Below are 13,801 nucleotides of genomic sequence, written 5' to 3'. Positions count from 1 at the left end.
TGTTAGATTTATGCCTATTTCAATTTTTGTGAGAATGTGAGTATACTGTATTTTGAATATCAAATTCAACTTATTTGTTGATGACATATAGGAAAGCAATTGACTTTTTAAATATATACTTTGTATCCTGCAATTTTGCTTTAAATTCTTATTAGTTCCAGGGTTTTAGTTGTTGTTGTTGTCATTTATCCTTTGGGATCTTCTACATAGACATTTATGTCGTCTATGAACAAAGATAGTTTTATTTCTTCTTTCCCAATTTGTATAGATTTTATTTCCTTTTCTTGTCTAATAGCATTAGCTAGGATATCCAGTAAGATATTAAAAACTTGTTGAGGGTGAATATCTTTGCATTGTTTCTGATCTTCATTAGAAAGCTTCAAGTTTCTTACAATTAAATATGATGTCAGCTATATGGTTTTTTGTAGATGTTGTTAACAAATTGAAGAAGTGGCAAGCAACACTGCCAAAGCTCTCCTCTACTCTTAGTTTGATGAAAACTTTTATATGCATGTGTTTGGATTTTGTCAAATCCTTTTTCTGCATATATTGATATAATCATATGATTTTTCTTCAGTACCCTATTGATGTGATGAACTTCATCAACTGATTTTTGAATTCTGAATCAGAAATGCATAACTGGAAAGAAACCTACTTGACAGTGATGTTAATTCTTTTTATACATTTTTGGACTCAATTTGCTAATATCTTGCTAAAGGTATTTGCATCTATGTTCATGGAAAGTATTGGTCTGTAGTTTTTCTTGTGATATCTTTGGTTGTGGTATTATCGTAATGTTTTCCCCATAGAATGAATTAGGGAGTATTCCTTCTGTTTCTATATTCTGGAAGAATTCATAGAGAATTGGTATTATTTCTTCCTTAAATATTTGCTAAAATTGTCTTCAGACAGTAAACATACAATTTTATTAGGCTATAGCTTCTTCCGCTCCCTATGAAATGTAATTTTAAGTGCCATATCATACTGTGGTTGCATTTACATTATAAAATGTTTTATCTACAGTAATTTGCTATTATATATAGACTTGGCAGGGCCATTTCTTGCCCAGGTATAATACTTGTGATAACAATTTATCTGTGAAATTTGAAAAAAAAAGAAAAGATACACTTTTACAATTAGGGCATTAAAATCTTAATTTTCCTACTGGCATATCCTTTAATGAAAAATAAATGGGTTAACTTAAATTGAACAGCTCTGTAAAGCTTCTTAGATATATTTTTTTTTATTTGGTAAATCACATTTCCACTGTAGGGAATTCGATGAACTAGTTTGCTCTACACTATGTACACTTCACTAATTCTTATGATGTGTTTTGTTACTAAACCTGTCATGAATATATTACTATTTTTCTTGTTCTTCATCCACGTTTTTCCCCTGAAGTCTTTTGTAAACAAAGGGCAGCCAAAAACATATTTTAATGTCCTCATTCTATCACTATTTCACTGTATTCATACAGCAATGCCACTTCCATAGTCTCTGCTCTATCTGAACTATAATAAATATTTTGAAATTTGCATATTTTCAGTTGTCTCTGCTCCTGTCTTAGGAGATAATGAATATCTTTCAAACATTTTACATCTATTAGAAATTCTTCCCAGCAAGAGATTAGTACCTATATATTCTTTTGGGCTTTCAACATCATAATTAGTTCTTAAAATTAAATAATAATAACAACAATAACAATAATACAGCATTAATACTATCAAGAATTACAATAATAGCTATTGAATATTAATATATTTTGGAATTGGGTTAGGCCCTTTTACGCAGCCTGTTTTATCTAATTAAATCGTTAAATCAATGTTACAGATATTATCACCCACTTTTTAGAGATGGTGAAATTTAAGTTTGTCTTCATTAAGTATCTTGGTCAGGAGTCATAAAGCAGGTAAATGGTGCAATTGTTTTTTTATTTAGAGATTCTAATTTTAGGACAAACTTCTAATCACCATACTACACAAACATCCATATTTCTGGACACCTCATTCACAAGTATTTTCTAAGATGTTTTATTACTACATATTCATTTGTCTAGTGGAAATCAGGAGGCAACTGTTCATTTACTTTCAATATTTTTCTAAAGGGTTATGGAATCTTCAATAACTATTCTACAATCTGAAGTGAGCCAAAAAGGTCCTTCATGAGCAGAGAAATCTACTTTGTCTGATAGCATACATCAAAGTCACATCACTACACCACTAACACTGCCATCACCATCACCACCATCACTGCTGCCAGCACCATTGCTGCCATCATCACCATCACCACACTCTGCTAGTCTGAAAGTTATTTGAAAATGAGGCTCATGGATACTTTATTATCCACACTCTTTGACAAGAAACTCTGAGTATCTAAATTGATGGTTCACAGAGCTATGCTCTTTAATTAAAATCGTTGCATACTTGTTTTGTTAAGAAGCAAAAGAAAATAGTGCCTTAAGTAGAAAAAAAAGTATTTTTAAATTTCAAAGGAGAGTTTCATTTTTGTCTTCATTACCACTTGATTCTGAGAAATATTTTAGAAAATTATATTCATTTTTCCTTTGGAGCTTAGGAGAAGCAAGACATGGAGGAAAAATTCTAGAAGAGACAGAGGAATACTTTATTATAATGGCTAAACATAATGGGAATGCATCAATTTGGAAAGAAAAATTGTCCTAATTTCATTAAGACAATTCTATTTAAATGGATAAGTTAATATAGGTAAAAATTTATTGCCTCAAAGTTAGCATGCACATTTTGAGCAAGTGTTATTTTCATAATTAAACACTGTATCTTCATTTTATACTTTTAATTCATGATTCCCTTATATAGTAAATGGATATAAATAGATAAATGGTATAATCCAACAATTTGTAATTGTATTGCAGTTCCATTCCTATCCTCCTATGCTCTTTCCAGTGTCTCATCTTTGCTTATTGGTTTCAGGTTGCTGGTCCTGGAATAAACTTTGCTGCTTAGGTCACAGTTGGCCATGTGTGACAGAGCTCGGCAGAAAATCTTTTGCCACTGACAAAGGTGTGGAACTTTGGTGACACTAGTGGAGTATAACAACATCTGGTAAAGGTCTGTTGTCAAAGAGAATACTGGCAACATAGGTCATGGTGTAGCAATGAGATGAAGAGAAAGAATTGGAATTGTTGTATTTTTTTAATTGTAGTTGATTTACAATGTTGTGTTAATTTCTGCTTTACAGCAAAACAATTCACTTATACATCTATATACATTCTTTTTAAAATTCTTTTCCATTATGGTTTATCACAGGATATTGAATATAGTTCCCTGTGCTATCCAGTAGGACACTGTTGTTTATCCATTGTATATATAATAGTTTACATCTGCTAATCCCAAACTCCCATCCATCCCTTCCCCTCCCACCTCCCCTTTGGCAACCACTAATCTCTTCTCTATGTCTGTGAGTCTCTTTCTGTTTCATAGTTAGGTTCATTTGTGTCATATTTTAGATTTCACATATAAATGTTATCATATGGTATTTGTCTTTCTCTTGCTGACTTACTTCACTTAGTACGATAATTTCTAGGTCCATCCATGTTATTGCAAATGGCATTATTTCCTTTTTTCTTATGGCTGAGTAGTATTCCATTGTATATATGTGCCACACCTTCTTTGTCCACTCATCTGTAGATGGCATTTAAGTTGTTTCCATGTCTTGTCTATTGGGAATAGTGCTGCTATGAACATAGGGGTGCATGTATCTTTTTGAATTTAGTTTTGTCTGGATATATGCCCCCAAATATGGAACGCTTCATGAATTTGCATGTCATCCTTGCACAGGGGCCATGCTAATCTTTTCTGTATTGTTCCAATTTTAGTATATGTGTGCTGCTGAAGCGAGCATGAGAGTTGGAATTATCAGAGTACTTTTTCCGTAGACTCCAGAATAAGCTCACTAAGGTTAAATAGAAAACAGGTAGGAACTAACAGTTCATAATTAATCATTGATATGAATATCAGTGATATCTGGGTCACTCTTGGTGATATTCTATAATAAAACAATTAATTAATTACAATAATTTGGAAAATATTATATGCAAGGTGATTATAGTAGATAATAGATATTCATTAAACAGTAGGTCTCCCACTTTCCCATTTTTTACTGAAAAATAATAGCTACAACATCATCAACTACAAAATTACAAAATACCATGTTTGTCACTAGAAGTTTATTCATAGAAACATGTGAAGTAGTCAAAGAAATAAGGCAGGGTCACAGATCTGAAAGTCTTTACAGTTGGGAATGCAAAATGACTATATGCCACAGATGACTTTATTGAAAAGAATTTGTATTGTTACATGACCTTTACCCAGAGGTCATTAGATTCTTAAATTGCCAGCAGAGTCAATAATTAAATCAAAACTTTATTTAAAAAATTATATTGTCACTTACTTTTAAAAGCTCCTATGTCAAACTATTTATAGGAAGTCATGTTGTTAAGATAATGCTTCATTTCAAAAAATGTTGGAGCCCATGGGGCTTTACATGACATGTTCAAGGAGTGCATAATTTTCATCACCCACGCACTACAATGTGCAACATTATTTCCCTTTGAGAAGACTTAATGAAAACATACCTTGACATTATGATTATGGTCATCTGTCTTTGCTTATATTCATCTCAGCTTAATGCAGAAAATATCAAAGAAAGAATGTAGGGTGAATATTGTGTATCTTTCAGTTTTACTCTCATTGCTCAGCAAAAAGGGATGAAAAAGGCATTGTGCTTTTTCTGTGATAAGAATTTAGCTAATGGATGCATAAACAAACAAAGCTGGAAGGAAATGTTTTATTGCTCCATTCTGGACCATATGGATTTTTGTTGCTTTTGTTTTTATTATATTGGATGTTGTTGTTGTTGTCTAAAAGATGCTTAATTTGAAATGTCTGGAACCACACCAAAATGTGGATTTTTACCAACACAAAACTTTACCTTAAAACATACAACAACTTTGCTTATTCTCTTGCCAAGAAAAAGAAGTCACTCATGGTTGGATATCTCTGGAGAAATCCAGAGAACTGAACATAAGGAGAAAAATATTTTTTGCTCAAATTATTGCATTGTTTTTTCCATTTAGAATAATAACAGAAAGAAAAAAAGGAAAATATTTTGATGATAAACATGACCACATAATACTATCTAATTTTACTGATATTTAATAGCTAATACTGTTTTAAACAAGGCTACTAATAATATTAATATCCCAGAACTCATATTTTGTTTTAATCAGATATAATTGTCCAATAGTTGTTTTCTTGATATATATACTACCAAAATCAAATTGCCTTTTTAACTGGCTCCTCTTTTTCCAGATAAATCCAAAATGCAGAGTGTTATTTATATTAGTTTATATTAGTGATGTTTCAATCTAGAAGATGCAACCAAAGTGCAATCTTATTAACTTGCAATTCTTTCTTTTTCATAGATTTTAATGACATAAACTTTCTGTTTATCAATAATTGTAACAAAGATGTGGAGGAGGTAAATTTATGAACTCCTATATTGAAATTCAATCTTTGATCCATTTCGAGTTTATATTTGTATATGGTGTTAGAGAGTGTTCTAATTTCATTTTTTTACATGTAGCTGTCTGGTTTTCCCAGCACCATGTATTGAAGAGACTGTCTTTTCTCCATTGTATATTCTTGCCTCCTTTGTCATAGATTAGCTGACCATAGGTGGTGAGTTTATTTCTGGGCTTTGTATCCTGTTCCATTGATTTATATTTCTGTTTTTTGTGCCAGTACCATACTGTTTTGATTATTGTAGCCTTGTAGTATAGTAGTGAAGTCAGGGAAACTGATTCCTTCAGCTTCATTTTTCTTTCTCAGGATTGCTTTGGCTATTCATGGTCTTTTGTGTTTCCATACAAATTTCAGAATATTTTTGTTCTAGTTATGTGAAAATGTTATTGGTAATTTGCTAGCAATAATATTCATACGAGCAAACACTCTATAATAAGCCCTGTCTAAGGAGGGAATAGCAAAATGGAAATATGTAATCTGTCTTGATTCTTATTTATGTTATTTTTTCTTTTTAACTCAAGTAGTTATATTGTTAACATGGTTTGATTATCAAGAGTGATAAGAGGCAGGCTAAATGTGTGTTATTCCTTTTACTGACAATATGAGTTTATCTGAAAGCTGTTCTAATAATGAGTTAATTATTATTCATGACAGTGGTAACAGAGATGGAGTTTAATTCTAGAGATGGCTAAGTCTCAATGTATGCTGATTCTATTAAGCAGATTAGTTTCACTTAATATTAATCTATGTGCCATTTCTCAAATCCATATCCTAGTTTTCTATTTTGGCATCATTTCTAATACCTACAACATTTATACTGTAAATATTATTAAATGTAATTAAAATTTTAGCTTTAGCCTGAAATCATTTTCATCCTTTATGTAAATATTCAGCACCACCTATTATCTCTCAGCTCTGAATCTGCTATTTTATATTCTGATTTGTGGTGCAGAAACTAAAATCTTACAAAACACATTTCTGCTTTACCAGCTACCACCCAACCAGGCATTGCCAACAGGGGGCACCTGAAGGAGGCTGCAAGTTTGGAGGAGGAAGAAGGGGCTTCTGCTTTTTTGTATATTTACTGTTTATTTTATATTGTATTTTGGTTGCTTACTGTTACTTCTGCTTTAGTTTTTTACTGCTGCATAACAAACAACCCCCAAAATGTAGTGTAGTGTAGGCATAGAATTCCCATTTTTTATAATATAATAGACTAGTAGGTCAGGGACTCAGTATGGGCTTGACTTGGGGTCCCCTGTGCAATTGCAGTCAGCTATTGGCTAACGCTTCAATCAAGCAATCATCACTTGGTATCATCTGTCCTTCATCCATTATGACTCATTTCTATTCCTAGCAAATGATGCTGTCAGCTGGAAGCTCAGCTGGGCTACTTACTACAATACATACAAGTGGTCTCTACACCATGACAGTGTCAGGGTAGACTTTTTACATGGCAGATGACTGCCCCAAAAGTGTTCCATGAGAAACAGGGGAAGTAAGATTCTCAGACTTAGCCTTAAAAATTACACAGCATCACTTCTGATGCATTTTCTTGGTTACTAGTACAATAATGATTCAAAGAAAGGGGACATAGATCTCACCTCTCTATTGGAAGAGCATCCAATAAGTCTCAGACTCAGGGCCATGGAGCCCCTTCTCAAAGCACAGACGCAACACCTCACAGATCTGAGCTTCAGTTCTTTAAGGTCCCCCTTCCAAGCTTCAAAATTTTAAGAATCCCAAACTCTTCCCTTTGTCCCCCCTTTCCTAAGGAACACCTTAGTCTTTTTTATTTACTTTTATAGATACCTAACTAAAACATTAATATCAAATTAAGCACTGTTAATAATAAATTTTCTAAGTTAAAATAGCTGCTGTGGTTTTTGCCTGCACTTTGAACACAATAATACACATAGAAAATAAATATTTTGAGACAAATGGAAACTGACTAATAATTGGAAATTAATTTTAATAATTAAATCTAATAATTAATAATTCTAATAACTGGAAAAAATCTAATGAATATCTCAAACTGTTTCTGAACAGTTTAATCATATCTGGATATATTGATATTTTAAGGGAAAATTATTTTACATGAATTATAGCATTTTATCAAGGACTAACTACTCACTTCTTTTTGCTGTATCCAAGTTCCCTTATGATATCTTGGTTCTAAAAGGGATTGTATATTAACGTTTAATGTAAAATACTAGTAGATAAAATACAGAAGTTTTCAGAAGTTGAATAGAATACATTTACTTAAATAATTAATTTCAGGATTTTTGATAAGAATTTATCCAGATGAATACATCCACTCTGATCACATAAAAATTTTATTATATTGTTGGATAAAGAATGTTTGCTGTATATATGACACATATGTGTATGGTGATCATTATTTCAATAAAATATGCACATTATTGCATACATAAGCTTATTATTCTCTTTATAGAATTTTCCATTAAATACTATATTGATTGATTTCCCTCAAAATTTTGAAGCACATAATTTTTATGGTTCACTTGTTTGCTGAAATTAAGTTTTTCCATTCCTTAAAACATATCAAGCCACAGTATCTCCAAAATTCATCACTATCAGTAAAATTCTTTCTGACTTTGGCACTTTCATGTTTTTAAATCCTTTTTTCCTACAGAGTTAAAAATTCTTGGTAAGGATTTGTCCTTGATTTTTTGTCTTAACCTCATCATTGAAAATGTTCAATTCTGTCATTAGTAGCATGGAAATATTGTTTTCCTTATCTAAAACTAAAAAACTGTATGGTAGATTTCTTTGCTTTTCTCTATCCTAGGGACATAATAGATTAAAATATGATGAGATACAAAAAATATGAGACAGAGAAAGAAAAACAGTAACATAGTTACCAACTAAGAGCAAGCTGTAAGAAAGAGCCAAAATACTTAGGTTAGAATGGTTTTAGTGATTTTTCCCTTCACAAACTCTGTAATACTGAGTTACTTAACTTCTTTGTCCTTTGGTTTCCTCAACTTCAAAATGGTCACTAACTCATATAGTAATTAAGAAGAGTGTGGTAATATATTTAAAGCACTTAGAAATATTTGGTGCACAGTAAGGGCTATGAAAGTGTTAGCTATTATTATGTCAACTACAAAGCAAGATTTACTTCAGAGGTGTAGCATATCTTACTTAAAATGTTTATGATGTAATCGTTAAAGTTACTTAAGACGGTAATATATTTTCACAAAAGAAATTTGAAGTGGGTTTTAAGAACAAGGGAAAAGGTGCCTTAAAGAATCTTCATTTTGAAACATTTCTAAGAGCTAAGCACCATTCACGTATCTCACCCAAGTAAATGTGCATCACAAAAGTATAAAAACAGATGTAGCTTTTTATATTTAGCAAATATATTAAAAATAAATATTTACCTTAAATGTATGTTGTTATTATAATCTATTGGGTATTAACCAAAAGTATAAAAGACAAATATTGGAAGGAAATGAAAAAAGACTTAATATTTAAGATTTGCATTAAATGATTGTTTAAAATTTTAACAAATATTTATTATCTTAAGTTACTATTAGTAAATTATAAACTGGAAATAATGTAAACTGTGGAAAAGTTTAAAAATAAAATGAATCACAGCTAAATGTTGCATACGGAAAAGTTTTAGGAAGATTTTATGCTGTTTAACTAAAAAAATTGAGAAATACATCTATAAATGAGAAATTTATTACTTTCTTAGAGATGAGTCATTAGGTAACACCAACCTATCAAATAGCCAATAGCTTGTTAAGAAAAACATGAAAGAATATTTTCTCAGAGTGAAAATGCAAATTACATTATAGCAAATATGTTCTAGCACTATGTTGCTATTTTGCATAGCAGCTGCAAAAGGTGAAAAATGGCTTAGTTTGAATAATCAAAAAAAATGAAATGAGTAAAAATTAGAGTACTTACATTGAATTGACAATCTAATCAACTGAACAGTCCCTCTTGATATTTTGTGATTCTAATAATCATTAGGATTCTAGTTGATAAGCTAAACAATCAGATTCATTCTGGCCCTCACACTAATAAATCAGATAGATGACCTCTGTACATATGAAAGATAATCCATATTCCTGAAATAAATGTTGTTTTATATGAAAACAAAGCAAAAGAAAATTTAACAACAAATGATAATGTATAAGGTAAAGACCAGCATAATTTTAAAAAATGATAAAACTTTTTAGAAAATGAAAAAGCAGATATATTTTGTTTAATTTGGATGCAACTCATTAAATTTAAGTTGTTTAAAAAATGACTTTTAAAAATGAGTTAGCAAAAAGATGTGGTACATATATACAATGGAATATTACTCAGCCATAAAAAGGAATAAAACTGGGTCATTTGTAGAGATGTGGATGGACCTAGAAAGTGTCATACAGAGTGAAGTAAGTCAGAAAGAGAAAAACAAATATTGTATATTAATGCATATATGTGGAATCAAGAAAAATGGTATAGATGACCTTATTTGCAAAGGAGAAATAGAGACACAGACTTAGAGAACAAATGTATGGATACCAAGGGGGAAAGGGGTGGGGTGGGAGATTGGGATCGACACATATACATTATTGATACTATGTATAAAATAGACAACTAGGGGAACATACCATATAGCACAGGGAACTACTTAATGCACTGTGGTATCCTAAATAGGGGGGAAATATAAAAGGGAGGGGATATATGTATATGTATGGCTGATTCATTTTGCTATGGAGTAGAAGCTAACATAACATTGTAAAGCAACTATACTCCAATAATATTTTTTTTTCCAATAATATTAATTAAAAAATAAATTAAAAAATTGAGTGATTCTCGATGCTTTATTTAATATACAAGTGAAATTTTGAAAAATTAGAGACCAGTTTTATATGATATAAAATATCTTCCTATTTTTCTATTACTTTGGCAGTATGAGGTATGAAAAAAATTCAATTATATTGTGATAGAAATGAAAAAACCCTTAATATTTATATATCTTCCTATAACATATGGTTAATACATGTAAGCCCAGAATGGTCAAATTTCTTTCATAAAGTTACAATCTAGGAGAATACATGCCTGCTGTATTCTAAGTTTAGCTTCCAATTCAGTGCTATTTCTTAGACACCAACCAGTCCCTCAATTAGCCAGAACAGCAGTTGTTGAAGATAGAGATCACATAAATATATATATTTAAAATTGAACCTTGTGATAATAGTAGTAGTAGATAATAGTAGAATTCCATTTTAAAATATATTTTCATAAAGTCCATTTTGAAGCTATGAATTTGTCAGTATTTCCTGAAATTTCACTCTCTAATTTAAAATTCCAAAATTGTACAAAATAAAATAAAATCTTGTGAATTAGAATGATTCATAATTTGAATTATTTAATAAAAAATTTATGATTGAAGAGTTTGAGTTAATATTTTAATTTTTGCTGAACTAACACTGAAATTCAAATGTGCTTAATAAAATTTAGTAGCTTTTCCCTGTGATTGGTAGAGAGTTTGTTAATTTATTATCTATAGTCTATCTATCTACCTATCTATCACTTATCTTCTGTTTTATTAAGCATGACCATAAGCTTAAATATGCATGCATAAATACATGTAAAATATCACGAATTACTTTGCAAGAGAAAGTTATATAACTGTGGCCATTGTCCCGTTTGTAATAGGTAATCGTTAGCCATTTATTTATTCAATCAACAAAATATTTGTTAATGCCTATGTCTGCATGCTATATTTAGCAATAGACATAGAAAAGATGATTGATTTCAATTCCTGTTGGATATAGAAAAAACTGTCAGCAATCTCCAAATATGGCCGAGAATTTCTGGCATACAGTCAAGTAATAATTTTGATACCTTTTTAACTAATATAAAGCAAAAAGCAGTTGTGACTGAATTTCACAATGGACCCCAAATTTCTGCCCACAGAGACTACTAAAACATTGAGTGGACCCTTTCTCTTTATCTAGGACACCAGTCATGTATAATCTGCAGAGACTGCTTTGGGGAGCAAACTGTCTCTTGTATATCAAATTACCGAATGATCAGCACTACTTCTGTGCTGGAATATTAAAGTGATTTAAAATCTCACCTTGAGACAGAGGACTGGGAACAGTGTTAATAATACCTTAAAGAAACCAATGGAACACTTAAGTTTGTTCCTCTTCAGTTTCTAGAACTTTCTATTGCACTGTTATTAAAAAGAATCATAAGAGAATCTATTCTAGGAAGCACTTCCCTCAAAATGCTTTTAAATGAGAAGAAAAAAATCACATAAACAGACATTATAAAATAATCAGTTGAACTCTATAATAGAAGTATATAAATGTTGCTCAGTCACAAGTTCAAGAGAATGGAATAGAGGACTAGTAGACCTTATTATTAAATAATTCAATTGTTAACTAGTAAAGAAAATGGAATGTGGAAGAAGTAAAACTGCATTTCAGAAGTAAAACAATCCAATGTTTCCATCAGACAGATTCTGAAAATGAGCACATCCTGGACAGCTTGCCTTCTTTATATTCGGGACCAGGTCCTCAAAAATGCAAGTCACATATTCAATCTTCTTATATTCACAGGAAGAGTTTATGGGAAATAGATTAACTTAATTCTGACAATTAGCTTTAATATTTTGCAGGGACTAAGGGGAGAGAATGAGAACTCTAAGAACTTAAAGAAAAATTAATCTTGACATATGTAAAATGGTAAGGGATTGTAGAGGAGGTATTACCTGTTTACTGGATATCAACATAAATTGAAGTGAATGAAACTGAGGGAGGTTGTTAGGCAAATTTTTTACTACTTTCAGTCCCTTTAACTCTATTATTCAGAATCAAATTATTTGCAAACTAAGGAAGATGTCTCCCAGTTTCATAACTCTGTTCTTTTTCTTTCCTCCATCTTCCTACATTCCCAAAGCCCTTCTCTTTACTTACAGCATTATGAATCACTCTTACAAAAAAGCCTTAGAACTTCTGCCAACATATCCAACATCCAGTACTTTAGAAGATAAAGAAGATTTAACAACAGGATATCTTAAAGAAGGAACCAGCTAAGTAGAAGGAAAAGCAGGAAAATAGTGAAAACACAGTAAAATGAGTACTTCAAGAATAAGTAGTTAATCAGCTAACCACAAGGAGGGTGAGGGTACACTAAGTTGAGAACTGAAATACTAAAATGAACACTGGGAATAATAACCTTGTTTAATTGGATTGCTAACAACATTGAAGTGGATCGCTGAGTTGAGAATATTCTTTTGATGGCACTGGCTAAAATGGGGAACAAAGAAATGGCCATTAGAGATTGATATAAAATGAAAGACTTTCATCTAATTTTCCTGCATAATTGTACTGAGGAGAGATTATATTTTAATCAGGAGGGGAAATAACTTGAGACATTTGTGAAACTTGCCCCCTAAGGAAGCAAGACATGATGGAATCTGCACAGACATGGGATAGCTGATGTTAAATTGGAGAGAATGCTATCATATTAAAAGGGGGCAGAGATGGAGCTAGAATTGTTATAGTAGGATTAGAAAATTCTGTCCTGATTTTTTATTTTTAGTGAAAGAAGAATCATGCTCATAAGCGGAGAGTGAGGAGGTGGTGAATATTTTTTTAAAAAAGGATGTGTGGGGGACCTTCAAGATGGTGGAGGAGTAAGATGTGGAGATCACCTTCCTCTCCACAAATACATCAAAAATACATCTACATGTGGAACAACTGCTACAGAACACCTACTGAATGCTGGCAGAAGACCTCAGATTTCCCAAAAGGCAAGAAACTCCCCACATACCTGGGTGGGGAAAAAGAAAAAAAAGAGACAAAAGAATAGGAATGGGACATGCACCTCTGAGAGGGAGCTGTGAAGGAGGGAAAGTTTCCACACACTGGGAAGCCCCTTCACTAGTAGAGGGGCAAGGGGGGAAGCTTTGGAGCTACAGAGGAGAGCACAGCAACAGGGGTTCAGAGGGCAAAGTGAAGAGATTCCCACACAGAAGATTGGTGCAGAGCAGCACTCACCAGCCTGAGAGGCTTATCTGCTTACCCACCGGGAGGGTGGGGGCTGGGAGCTGAGGCTCGGGCTTCAGAGGTCAGATCCCAGGGAGAGGACTGCGGTTGGCTGAGTGAACACAGCCTGAAGGGGGCTAGTGTGTCACAGCTAGCTGGAAGGAAGTCCGGGAAAAAGTCTGGAACTGCCTAAGAGGCAAAAGACCATTGTTT

At 32.1% G+C, this 13,801-nt stretch overlaps 1 non-coding gene across 1 annotated transcript; it reads right to left on the bottom strand.

Annotated features, from left to right (window-relative positions):
- Positions 1 to 3,770: 3,770 nt before the first annotated feature.
- Positions 3,771 to 3,879, bottom strand: LOC112410057 (U6 spliceosomal RNA). The gene has a single exon (XR_003005317.1). It is a non-coding gene; the product is annotated as a U6 spliceosomal RNA (small nuclear RNA).
- Between the last annotated feature and the right edge of the window lie 9,922 nt (positions 3,880 to 13,801).

This window comes from Neophocaena asiaeorientalis, unplaced genomic scaffold, assembly GCF_003031525.2.
Source record: "Neophocaena asiaeorientalis asiaeorientalis breed wild unplaced genomic scaffold, Neophocaena_asiaeorientalis_V1.1 scaffold158, whole genome shotgun sequence".
In the NCBI taxonomy this organism is placed as follows: Eukaryota; Metazoa; Chordata; class Mammalia; order Artiodactyla; family Phocoenidae; genus Neophocaena; species Neophocaena asiaeorientalis.
Note: the sequence above shows the minus strand (reverse complement) of the source record. Positions and strands in the feature narration are given on the sequence as shown.